Here is a 13,817-nt window from a genome sequence, read left to right as displayed (position 1 = left end):
GTTGATAATATTGTTTGTTTTTTGTACTCTGAATATATCACTCCAGTGCCTTCTGACCTACACTGTTTCTGACTAGAAGTCAGATGTTAAATTGTCTTTGTGGGTCATTTTTCTCTTGCTACTTTCTCAATTTGTGTATTTTTGTCTTTAAATAGTGACTGTGAAGTATCTATGAGTAGCTTTCTTTGTATTTGCTATGATTTGGATAGAGTTTAATTGTATCTCTATCAAAGGTTTATGTGATGAAAGACTTGGACTCCAGAGTGGCAGGACTGGAAGGTGATGGAACCTTTAAGAGGTAGAGTCTGTGTGAGGTCCTTAGGTCATTTGGGATATGCTCCTGAGAAGTAGTTCTGTGTGACTCCTTGAGTTCCCCACAATCTCTCTGTTCTCGTCTTGGGATGTGATGGTTACTGGTTCCTGGGACTTGTGCGATTGCTACCTATGCTCTGAGCTGATGCAGCTAAGTGGTGGCCCTTGCCTCAGGGTCTTGTCTATGTTCTTTCTACTTTAAATTTCTAAAACTGTGACCTAAATTCACCTCTTTTCCTCATTAGTAGCCTATGTGAGGTATGTCTTTGTATCAAAACATCGATACAAGACCCAGGTTTTCTTAGTAGGGTTCATTGAATTTCTTGCATCTAATTAATTTTTTTTCATAAAACTTTGAAAGTATGTTTTTGAGACAGGGTTCCTCTGTGTAGCCCTGGCCATCCTGGAACTCTCTCTGTAGACCAGGCTGACCTCGAACTCACAGAGAACTGCCTGCCTCTGCCTCCCAAGTGTTAGGATCAAAGATTTATTTTGTTATTTTTATTTTATGTGTATGTTTGTGGGCCTGAGTGTATAAATGGGCACCATGTACATGAAGGTGCCATTGGGTCCCCTGGAACTGAAGTTACAGGTGGTTGTGAGCTGCCTGATGTGGGTGCTGGGAACTTAACCCAGGTTCTCTACAAGAGTTACCCACTGATGTCTCTCTAGCCTCAGCAGCAAACAGTATCTGAGGAGAGACTCTCCAGTAGGCTAAGGAGCCTGCAAGTTGTTCAGGGAGCTCCATCTCCCATGAGTTATTTACCCATGTTGAGATGGGCTTTTTGATGATGCAGCTGCCTTTGAGTCATCATGCTCTTAAGTAACCCCCCCCCAAAAAAAAACCTCATTGGCTCACTGTTGTTCAAATCTTAGATGGTCTTTTAATAAAAATCCCCAGAGTCAGATATCAGGATGAAAGCTGAAAAATCAGAGAAGCAGAACAGCCAGCCACTAGTTCTTACCTCTACAAAATCCTCAGCCTAAAGAGACTTAGTTCCTGTTTCCTCACAACTTATATACCTTTCTCTGCCCAGACACCACTTCCTAGGATTAAAGGCATGTGTGCTTCCCAGTACTGGGATTAAAGGTGTGTGCCACCACTGCCTGACTTCTATGTCTAATCTAGTGGCTGGCTCTGTCCTCTGATCCTCAGGCAAGTTTATTAGGGTATACAATATATCACCACATTACCCCTTTTTTGTCTAAAATAATAAAAGGTTATAACTAATATAAGAAAAACTATATACAATAAGTACAATAAGTATATATAATATATACAGTCAAGAATTACATTAACAATGTCCAGTTCATTAACATTTGACAGATTCAGAGAAAATACTTGGGCTGGAGAGATGGCTCAGTGGTTAAGAGTACTGGTTGCTCTTCCAGAGGTCCTGAGTTCAATTCCCAGCAACCACATGGTGGCTCTCAACCACCTGTAATGAGACCTGGTGCCCTCTTCTGGACTGCAGGGACACATGTAGGCAGAACACTGTATACATAATAAACAAATAAATCTTTAAAAAAAAAGAGAAAATACTCTATTATTTATCCTGTTATGGCGAGTCCAAAATGTTGTACCTAATTCACTTTCTATCCTAACTTGTATTACCAACAAAAACTATCTTTTGATGTCTTTCAAACTTATACACATTACACATTTCTTTTCTGAATTTGTTAACAAGGAAAACTATAACTATCTAATCTTCAACTCTGTGTTCTTAAAACACCTTAAATGCCATATTCTGTAGATCTCTGAAGTGTTTGAAGATGACCTGTCTATCTAAAATATATTTCTGTTTGTCCTCGAAAACATACCTAATCTGACTACAAGTTCTGATTGTAATAACTAACTACTAACTTTCACTTCTTTATATCCTAATTAGTTGGTAATAATAACTTTTAAGGACTAGCAATTTGCATTACATTGTTAAATGAGCTGTATAGGTACAATACCTTGAACAAGATTAGAAATATATGTGTAGTATTTTCTAACAAAATTAATCTCAAATTTGTATCAATATACATAATTTGTATACAATATACAAAAATCTAATCCAATGTAACATATTTAAAACTAGTAGTTACTTTCTAAAAGCACACTCAATAATCTACCTTTTTGTCTTATCATATATATATCCTCCCCTTTTTTCTTTTCAGAGTAGATTCAATCAACTACCCTTTATCCATCATTTCTATATCATTTTTTGAGAATAGATTCAATAATCTATTTTTTATTTTATAATATCTATATTCTCTTTCTTCTTTTTTTAAACAAGAACACCAAATCTAATTTCCTTTGCTTAGCTTTTTTCCTGACCATTAACAATTAACAGCTTGTAATCAACCATCCTAAACAATGACAATTTTCCATAACCCATTGAAGACCAAAAACCACCCACCCTACTTCTTGGGAATGTGGGCATTGTGTTCTTAAAATTACTTCCTGCTGTCTGGGGTGAAGGCATCTTTAGGGGATCCTGAAAAGAAAAATTTTGGGTTAATTTTCAAGTTCTGGGAGAGGTAGCTGTATCATTTGTTGTCCGGTCTCTGCATAATGCAAAAGTGCAGGGCTTATCTCAGGTCCTTTTTCCAGTAGTCTGTGAGGCTGAATCATCTCAGCTAGCCATCTTGAAATTGTCCTGAGCAGTTTGTAGTCCAAAGCCAATCTTTGGGTGGTTTTTGTCAGCTTAGTGGTATTATCCTGATGAAATCGTAGTTGTGGGGCCCCATCATCTTTTTGGAGATTTCAAAGTCACTGTTAGGTGTGGTCATGGTTCACTGCAGATAACTGATAGAGACTCAAACCTGAAATCATGTACAGGAAGCTAAATGAAACTTTTTTCTAGAGTTAGTCAATACTCTATATGACCATTAATATCATGACAAAATGTAATACATATTAATCTTATAAATTTTGATATGAAATTCATACTTTATGAAAAGTTTTAAAGAGTTAAAATAGAACAAAAGAATTATGAGATTAGTGGCAATAGAACAGTCCCTTAATTTTGTTTGTCTTCTATCCCATATCAGGTGGTTCTTCTGGCATGATACAGAGATTTTGCATTTTCCTTTTAACAACATGCTTGGGTTTAGAGAAGGAGAGAGCCATGTTCCAACTTCAAAGCCAGCTTTAATTTTAATTGGACTGGGACTACATAAAGACCATTTGTGTTGTGTGACTGTAGAGAAGAACAGAAACAAACATTTATGAAGACTTATGAAATTTTATATGTGATATACCAATAGGCCAATTTACTCTTTTTCTTGGGACATTTTTTTCTAGATGATTTGCGCATTTTCTTCAGATGTCTCATTTGTCCAGTGTTCTTCAGATTCCTTAGCCTTCATTCTCCTAAAAGACAAAAACAAAAACCTTTCCCCAAGCCTAACTTTGAGGAGGTTCTCGTTTGGCAAGTTATATCTGATTAAATGAAAAGCATTTGTTACTTGTATAAGTTAATTTAAATTGGATGGTCATGCTGGCTGATGAACTATCACCTCTTCTAATTAAGAGTTCTCTCTTGTTCAAATCGAACCTTTATCAATTTTGATGGTATCCACAGCTTATCTTTTCCTGTAGAAACAGAAGCAAAACCTCGTCCCCAACATAACACATACCCTGGTTTCCATTCTGAGGTCAGCACATCCTTAAAGTATATAGGCTGATTTACTTCTGTTGTTTTTTCTATTATCCAATGTCTCTCTGAAGCTGTTGTTCATTTCCCATTAACACTGAGAAAATTCAAAGTTAATAAAGCATTACATAATGTATTTCTGGAGGTTTTTGTTACCCCTTTCTGTTTATTTAGCATATCCTTTAGAATTTTATCTGATCATTCTATGACAGCTTGGCCTGTAGGTTTATGTGGTATACCTGTAATATGCTTTATATTGTAATAAACAAAAAAACTGCTTCATTTTACCAGAGACATATGCTGGAGCATTTTCAGTTTTAATTTGGATAGGTATACCCATGATGGCCATAACTTCTAGCAAATGAGTGATTACAGAATCAGCCTTTTCAGAACTCAGAGCTGTTGCCTATTGAACTTCTGAATAGTTATCAATGGTGTGGTGTACATATTTCAATTTTCCAAATTCTACAAATTGAAACACATCCATCTGCTTGCTAGATTTCATTCCTCTGAGTACCCTTTGGGTTACTTCCTGCTGGTAGTAGAGTCTGATTGTATAAAGAACAAGTAGGACATTTCCTTATAATTTCCTTGGCTTATTGCCAGGTTATGGAAAAATTCTTTTTTAAACCCTTACTATTGACATGATTTTTTTGTGAAATTCTGAGGCCTCCAGCACATTTCCTATTAATAGTTTATCAATCTCATCATTACCTTGTGCTAGAGGGCCTGGCAGACCCATATGGGATCAGATGTGAGTTATATATAAAGGATGACTCCTTTTCCTGATTGTATCTTGTAACTGAATAAATAGTGAAGTTGATTCTGACTCATCAGGAATAAATTCAGCAATTTCAATGTGTAAGACCACTCTCTTAGCATACCGAGAGTCAGTAACTATGTTAAGAGGTTCTTCTGTAAAGTCCATTAATATCATCAAAATGGCATATAATTATGATTTTTTGGACAGAATTATAAGGACTTTGTATCACTTTACTTAAAATTTCTGATTTGTAACCTGCCTTTCCTTTTTTGTTTGCATCTGTATAAACTGTAGGGGCTCTAGATATTGGTGTTTCCAGTACAATTTGATGCAGGATCCAGTTAGCTTTCTTTATAAGTTGAATTCTATCACTTTCAGGATATTTGTTATTAATCTCTCCCAAAAAAATTACTGAAGCTCTTTGCCAAGGTTCACTTTCTGCCCATAATTTGTCAATGTCCTCCTTAGTTAGAGGTACTACAATTTCTGCTGAGTCTATTCCTGCTAATTGAGGAAGCCTCAATTTTTCTTTTAAAATCAACTCAGAGATCTTTTCCACATAAGTTTTTAATTTTTTACTCTGATTATTTGGTAGAAATATCCATTCCAATAGAATATCTTCCCTCTACATTAAAATTCCTGTAGGAGAATGCTTAGAGGGTAAAATAACCAAAATGCAATCAAGCTTTGGATCCACATGATCCACATGTGCATCCTGTATTTTCTTTTCCACCAAGGCCCATTCTCTATCAGCTTCAGCTGATAATTCTCTTGGACTATTTAAGTCCTTGTCACCTTCTAAGGTTTTAAGCAGATTACTCAGTTCATCATTTTTTTTATCCCAATAGTAGTCCGTAGATTGGAAATGTCTCTGTATAATCTTTGAAAGTCATTAGAGTTCATAATCAAGCTCTCCTAATTTGTACCTTTTGGGGTCTGATTTTTTTTGTAGCCCTATCTTATATCCTAAATAATTAATAGAATCTCCTCTTTGTAGCTTTTCAGGAGCAATTTGTAATGCCCAACAAGGCAAACTTTTCTTTACTTCTTCAAACATTCTTTCTATAGTATCTACATTTGAATCAGCTAGTAAAACATCATCCATGTAATGGTAAACTATATATTGAGGAAATTGTTTACATATTACTTCCAATGGCTGTCATATAAAATATTGGCACAGGATTGGGTAATTTAACATCCCCTGTGGGAGAACCTTCCATTGATATCTCTTAGCAGGCTGAGAATTATTTTTTTGTTTTTGTTTTTCGAGACAGGGTTTCTCTGTGTAGCTTTGTGCCTTTCCTGGAACTCACTTGGTAGCCCAGGCTGGCCTCAAACTCACAGAGATCTGCCTGGCTCTGCCTCCCGAGTGCTGGGATTAAAGGCATGCACCACCACCACCTGGAGAATTATTATAAGTAGGCACCGTGAATGCAAATCTTTCTCTGTCCTTTTCTTGTAAGGGTATTGAAAAGAAACAGCCTTTTAAATTGATAACTATAAGAGCCCATCCTTTAGGTAACAGAGTAGGCAAAGGAATTCCAGATTGTAAAGAGCCCATTGGCTGAATTACTTTGTTAATTGCTCTAAGGTCTGTTACCATTCTCCATTTACCAGATTTCTTTTTAATAACAAATACAGGAGAATTCCAAGGGCTGGTTGATTCTTCAATATGCTGAGCATTTAACTGCTCTTGTACCAGCTCTTCTAAAGCCTGCAGTTTCTCTGTTGTTAAAGGCCATTGCTGAACCCATACAGGCTTGTCTGTTAACCATTTTAAAGATAGAGCTGTTGATGTCTTTGGAAGATCATCAGTTGTTGTGCCCTGTTCTTGTACAATCTGGATGGTCGGTGACTGTTCTTTATAAAACCTTCCAATATTTTTCCCAGAAATATATGTTAGTTTATAGTTTGTTTCTGAGATTGAAGGAATGTTAATCTGGGTATTTCATTGTTGTAATAAATCATGGCCCCATAGATTCATTGCTATATTAGCCACATATGGCTCTAATTTTCCTCTCTGTCCTTCTGGCCCTATACATTTGACCCATATTGCATTCTGTTTCACTTGAGATAATGTTCCAATCCCTAACAGCTGAACATTTACCTCCTGAAGAGGCCAATTTGGATGCCAAAATTCTGGTGCAATTATTGTTACATCTGCACCTGTGTCTACAAGAACTTCAATGATAATGTCATTTATTTGTATTTTTAATTTTGGTCTTTGTTCATTTTATAGAAGTTTGCCAAAAATTTGCTTTATGGTTTCTCTGGAATTTTTTGTTCTCTCTTTTCTAGCTGTTCTATCACCCTGAGCAGTATGGTTTTTTATAGTAGGCATTTGGTTATTTAATTGCTCTGAGAAGGAGTTTCTTCTACGATGGCAGGAAAGGCCTGAACTGAATTTGCCATGGTGGCCTGTGAGAGGCCCCTCAGGGAGTTTCCCGATGGCAAAGACAAAGGATTACCTTGTCTCTCTCTTGTTGATCTACATTCATTAGCACAATGTTTGCCTTTACCATACCTTCTGCATAATCCAGAAGAGAGGGGCATTCTGTTGGGATTGTTCCTTGAAGAAACATTGTTTCTAGGAATGTTCTGTTTACAGTCCCTTTTTAGGTGACCTTGTTTACTGCAATTGAAACATCTGGCATTACTATTTTTCTTCAAACCTCTGGAAATCACCTCTCCTATCCAAGTATCATCATGGTCATGAGATTCAATATTCATTGTATCTCAGATTCATTCCTCCAAGGGTGCTGATCTTGCCTTTAATGGCCTAATTATCTTTTTGCATTGTGTATTAGCATTTTCAAAAGCCATAGACTCAATTATTATCTGTCTAGCTTCTGAATTTGGTATCATTCTATTTACTGCTGAAGACAGCCTTTGTAAGAAATCTGTGAAAGTTTCTTTTGGGCTCTGTATAACTTTTGTAAATGACTCCATTTTCTTTCCTTCTTCTTCAATTCTGTCCCAAGCATTCAAGGCTTCCATTGGGCATAAAGCCTGGGTGTGGTCATCACATAGAGATTGCTTTTTTACATTAGCATAATCTCCCTTTCCAAGAAGTTGATCTTGGGAGATTTCCATACCTCCAGCCCTACTTCGTTGTTCAATGGTCTTTGCCTCATCTTTCCACCAGGTCCTCCATTGTAATTGAGGACCAGCTTCTAAGACAGCTGTAACCAAATCTCTCCAGTCTTGAGTGATAATTCTATTACAAGCTGACTATGAGTTTAACATTTGCTTCACAAATGGGGAATGCATACCATATGACACTATAGCTTCTCTGAATCTCCTCAAATCTAACATTTGCATAGAAGTCCAATCAGCTCATACACAGCCTTGAGCATACTGGATAGATTAAAGTTGGCTGTTTGAAATCCTTAGACTGTTTCTCTGTAACCGTATAATGCAATGATGAGATTAGTTCACCTTTAAATCCCTCTGTCTGGGTCTGAATTTCTCTATGATCTGTTTTAACAAGTTTTTCTAAATTTTTTTATCTTGGCACTCATATTAATCAACTTTTTAAATGATAAAACAAAAATGATCAAACAAATAATATTTATAAATGACATTACATAAATCCCATCTACATTAATTCTCCTCTTATTTAATTGTTCTGTTTTCAGATTGTCAATTGTATTATCAAATAGAGACCAAATTTTCTCCATTGTAAAAATGTTTCCCATTTTTTTTCATGCATAGGTGGGTTATCTTTTTTTTTTTTTTTTTTTTTTTTGCAATACAGTTCAGTTCTATATATCAGCCACGGATTCCCTTGTTCTCCCCCCTCCTGCCCCCCTCACCTTCCCCCCAGCCCACCCCCTATTCCCACCTCCTCCAGGGCAAAGCCTCCCCTGCGGACTGAGATCAACCTGGTAGACTCAGTCCAGGCAGGTCCAGTCCCCTCCTCCCAGGCCGAGCCAAGCGATCCTGCATAAGCCCCAGGTTTCAAACAGCCAACTCATGCAATGAGCACAGGAACCGGTCCCACTGCCTGGATGCCTCCCAAACAGATCAAGCCAATCAACTGCCTCACCCATTCAGAGGGCCTGATCCAGTGTGGACCTCTCAGCCATTGGTTCATAGTTATGTGTTTCCATTCATTTGGCTATTTGTCCCTGTGCTTTATCCAACCTTGGTCTCAACAATTCTCGATCATATAAACCCTCCTCTTTCTCACTAATTGGACTCCCAGAGCTCCACCCGGGGCCTAGCCATGGATCTCTGCTGTTTCCCATTTTTTTTTTTGTTTTTTTTTGGTTTTTCGAGACAGGGTTTCTCTGTGTAGCTTTGCGCCTTTCCTGGATCTCGCGCTGTAGACCAGGCTGGCCTTGAACTCACAGAGATCCGCCTGCCTCTGCCTCCCGAGTGCTGGGATTAAAGGCGTGCGCCACCACCGCCCGGCTGTTTCCCATTTTTTAATGTGGGGAAAAATTTTTTTTTAACTAATTTCTCCCTTTAAGAAATCCCAGTTGTCTCACCAAATCTGCCAACAATGACAATTCAGATGTGAGGCTGACTGCTTCTGCATAGAACAGTAGAAGCCTGAGTGGGTTTCAAGACAGCTACCTAGTGTGGTAGCAACCCAAGATGGGGATCCATGGAGAGCCCACAACCCACCAGGAGAGAAGAAGCCACAGAACTGGCCATCTGCAGGATGGAATGTGAGAAAGCAGCTAACTCCTATGGTTTTTGGAGCCCAAGAAACTAATGGAGTTTGCTGCAGAGAGGCTGTAACAAAAACTTAGACAGTGGGTTATGGACTCTGGCCCACATGGGGTGGAGACTCTGGCCTCGTGTAGCTAGGGCCTGAGCCAGGGCCTGCAAGGACATAGGAAAGCAGCTTTGTCATAAATGCGTGCCCCACAAGTTGGATGCCAGATGTTGTTCGAATCTTAGATGGTCTTTTAATAAAAACCCCAGAGCCAGATATCAGGGTGAAAGCTGAAAGAACAGAGAAGCAGAACAGCCAGCAACTAGTTCTTACCTCTATGAAAACCCCAGCCTAAAGAGAGTGAGTTCCTGTTTCCTCATACTTTGTATACCCTTCTCTGCCCTGCCATATTACTTCCTGGGATTAAAGGTATGTGTGCTTCCTAAGCAAAGGCATAAGATCTCAAGTGCTAGGATTAAAGGTGTATGCCTCTACTGCCTGACCTCTGTGTCTAATCTAGTGGCTTGTTCTGTTCTCTGATCCTCAGGCAAGTTTAGTAGGGTACACAATATATCACCACAATTCACTAAGCTAGAGTTGAGTAGAATTGTTTATTTGATATGTTGTCTAGGGGTGAATAGATGCTTATTGCCATCTCCCTCAGGAAAAGTCATACAACAGATTGTTTTTCGTTCTCATTCTTTATATCTCTAATTACACACCTTGGATACTTAATGTTGTCCTAGGGGTCATCTTATGTTCTGTTTTCTACTTATTCCAATGTTTCTGTTTCTTCATTTCTATCATGAATTCTGCATTAATAGGGTTTTTCCCTTCATCATTTCATGTTTCCCTTTTCTAGTCCGGAATAAGTATACTCTGTATTCATTCTAGAAGTTGCCCTAGGAAACTAGTGTGTGGTCCATTACAGAAAGAGCTGAGAAGTCATTGCCATGCTAAACAAATCAAAGCAGCTTAAAATGAAGCACTCCTCCAATTCCATCAGCCATCCTCACCAGGTTGGAGTGGGGCAGGCACACACAGGAACCCAAGGAACCCGTGAGCCACCCAGGATCATTGAAGACCTGCTCCATAGATATTGCTGAATTGCAGAGGCTCAAAGTAGGAAGGCCAGACATTTGTAGCTAGAGTTTTCCTGCCTGGCCCACAGTCAAGACAAATCTCTGACACCCGCCAGTCCCACAGCCATTCAGACCCAACCAAATAAACACAGAGACCTATATTGGTTACAAACTGTATGGCCGTGGCAGGCTTCTTGCTAACTGTTCTTACAGCTTAAATTAATCCATTTCTATTAATCTATACCTTGCCACGTGGCTTGTGGCTTACCGGTACTTTACATCTTCCTTGTCCTGATGGCGGCTGGCAGTGTCTCCCTCACCCAGCTTCCTGTTCTCTCAATTCTCCTCTCTGTTAGTCCCGCCTGGCCACTGACCAATCAGTGATTTATTCATTGACCAATCAGCAACACATTTGACATACAGACCATCCCACAGCACCAGACAATTAAAATTTGCAGATATTCATGCTCTTTGGAACTTTCTCTTCATAAACCTAATAGGGTTCACACAAAGAACAAGCTCATGCTTCTGGCAGGGGAAAAGAACCTAGGCATTTAAAAATGTATCCAGCCGGGCGGTGGTGGCGCACGCCTTTAATCCCAGCACTCGGGAGGCAGAGCCAGGCGGATCTCTGTGAGTTCGAGGCCAGCCTGGACTACCAAGTGAGTTCCAGGAAAGGCGCAAAGCTACACAGAGAAACCCTGTCTCGAAAAACCAAAAAAACCAAAAAAAAACCAAAAAAAAATAAAAAAAAATAAAAATGTATCCAGAGCATTTTATTCTTAACAAGTTCTGTCCCCAAGAGAAGCTACTGAGGTGGGGTATGCCCTGCTGGGCTTTATTGGAGCCTTCATGGCAGGGGTGGGTGGACGGGTGGGTGGGGAAAGGGAGTACCCAGCTCTAGTCCCCTGTGGTCATCCTGCCTCACCTTTGGGGAGTCAGAATCTGAGAAGCACAAGCCAGAGGCACAGGTTCCCCAAGACACAGCACACTATAGAACATGACCTCTCCCTGCTACTTCACTACCACATTACAGGAGACTATTATAGTCATTATTTCCCCCTGGTACATCACATTCAACTCTCAACAAGACAGTTCCAAGGCATACTAAAGGATGAGGCAAAGTGGGTACCAGAACCAGAATCAGATAGGGCATAAACGTTGGCTTTATCAGACTGTGAATTTTAAATAACTGATTAAAATGTTAAAATGTGCCAGGCAATGGTGGCTCATGCCTTTAATCCCTGTACTTGGGAGGCAGAGGCAGGAGGATCTCTGTGAGTTTGAGACCAGCCTGGTCTGCAGACTGAGTTGCGGGACAGCCAAGGATACATAGACAAACCCTGTCTCAAAAAAACTAAAATAAATAAATAAAATGCTAAAATGATGGACTGGGAAGATGGCTCAGTCAGTAAAGTGCTTGCCTTGCAACCAGAAGATCTTGAGTTCAATACCGCCAAATCCACATTAAAAAGCTGGGTGTGATAGCTCATGCTGTAAATCCAGACCTGGGGAGGCAGAGATAGGCCTACTGCTGGGGCTTACTGGGTAGTCAGACTATCCTACTTGGTGAGCTCCAAGTCAGAGAGAAATCCTGTCTCAAAAAGCATGGTGGACAATGCTTCAGGAATTATTGACATCTGAGGTGGTTCTCTGCCCTATATGTGCATCTGCAAAGAAAAGAACACACACACATACACATAATGCTAAGGTGCTACCAGAACAAGACCACAGCTGGCACAAGGGAGGACAGAAAATGAAATCTCTACTTGGGATGTTTATACTCTGTTGACCTTTGGGTATTTTAATTTATAAAAGGGTAAAGGGGAAGACAGAGACTGGGGATATTTAGCAACTCCCCCACAGAGTCTTTCTACAGTGGGAAATTTTCAGCCATTGTCTTTTAAAAATTATTTCTTCTCTTTTTTGAGATTATAATTACATAATTTCCCCTTTCCCTTTCCTTCCTCCAAACCCTTTCATAAGCCACTCCTTGCTCTCTTACAAGTTCATGGCTTCTTTTTGTATTAATTGTTGTTACACACACACACACACACACACACACACACACACACACACACACACATACATACACATACATACATACATACACATATTTCTAAATATAATCTGCTCAGTCTGTATAATGTTACTTGTATATATGTTTTTAGGGCTGACCATTTTGTATTGGTTAGCCAATTGATGTGCTCTTCCCTGGGGAAGACTATTTCTTCTACTCTCTGCATTCCTTAGTGGCCAGTAGTTCTTTGACAAGTCATAAGCTGGCCTTGAACTCCTAATCCTCCTCACCTCATCTCCCAGTGTCAGAATTGCAGGTGTGTGCCTCTACACTCAGCTTAAACTTTGCTTTTTTAAAGATTGATTTTAAAATTTTATTTTATTTTTTTGAGTAGTTTGCCTGCATATGGTGATATTTTATTTATATTAAAATGTTATTTGTATGTTAATAAATAAAGTTGCCCGGGGGTCAGAGCTATTAGCAAGCCATAGGAAAGCAGGGCAGTGGTAGCGTACGCTTGTAATTCCAGCACTTAGTAGGCAGAGCTGGGTAAGTCTCTGTGTGTTCAGGGATACAGCCATTATTGGATACACATGCCTTTAATCTTAATACCAATCATGGAAAACCTGGAGGCCTATACAGACAGGCTGTGAGGAGGCGGTCATATGGTTGGGTTTACAACCAATGAGAAGGCAGGACAGGAACTCTATATAAAGACTTTAACACAGGGGTAGCTCTGGTTCGGAGAGGTAGGACCACTGCAGGAGGAAGGGTAAGGTTTTGGCTCTTAGCTCTGACCTCTTGGCTTTCTTCTTTGCATTGGTTCTGTGTTTATTGTTTGATGGGAAGGTTGGATACATCTACACCTGCATGTATGTCTATGCACCACATATGTGCAGTGCCTGTGGAGGCCAAAAGAGGGCACCAAATTCCTTGGAACTAGATTTACAGATTGTTGTAAGTCACCATTTGGGTTCTAGGAACCCAACCCTGGTCCTTTACAAGAGTAACCACTGAGGCACCTCTCCAGGTCCAACTGTGCTATTTTTGCTGGGCCATCATAATTGAAGTCCAGATGTACTTTCAAGACATGTCCAGAGCTTCCCAGCAGCCCCATCAGTACCTGTGTTCTTCCCAGAGATATGCTAGGGAACATACATGACTTCACATGTAGGCCACTCTGAATGACATTTTCAGCTTGTGGCAAGAAATTCTTAGGAGGTGACATTTTCTTTTCATTCCACTTTGACCCAAATCTAAGTTCAAGATAAGCATGCATCCTCATTTGTTTCTGTAGGGGTATTTTTCAAGGTCATCTATTGCATTTGTT

This window comes from Peromyscus californicus, unplaced genomic scaffold (assembly GCF_007827085.1).
Source record: "Peromyscus californicus insignis strain IS unplaced genomic scaffold, ASM782708v3 Scaffold_10__1_contigs__length_136768540, whole genome shotgun sequence".
NCBI lineage: Eukaryota > Metazoa > Chordata > Mammalia > Rodentia > Cricetidae > Peromyscus > Peromyscus californicus.
This window is presented reverse-complemented; position numbering follows the sequence as displayed.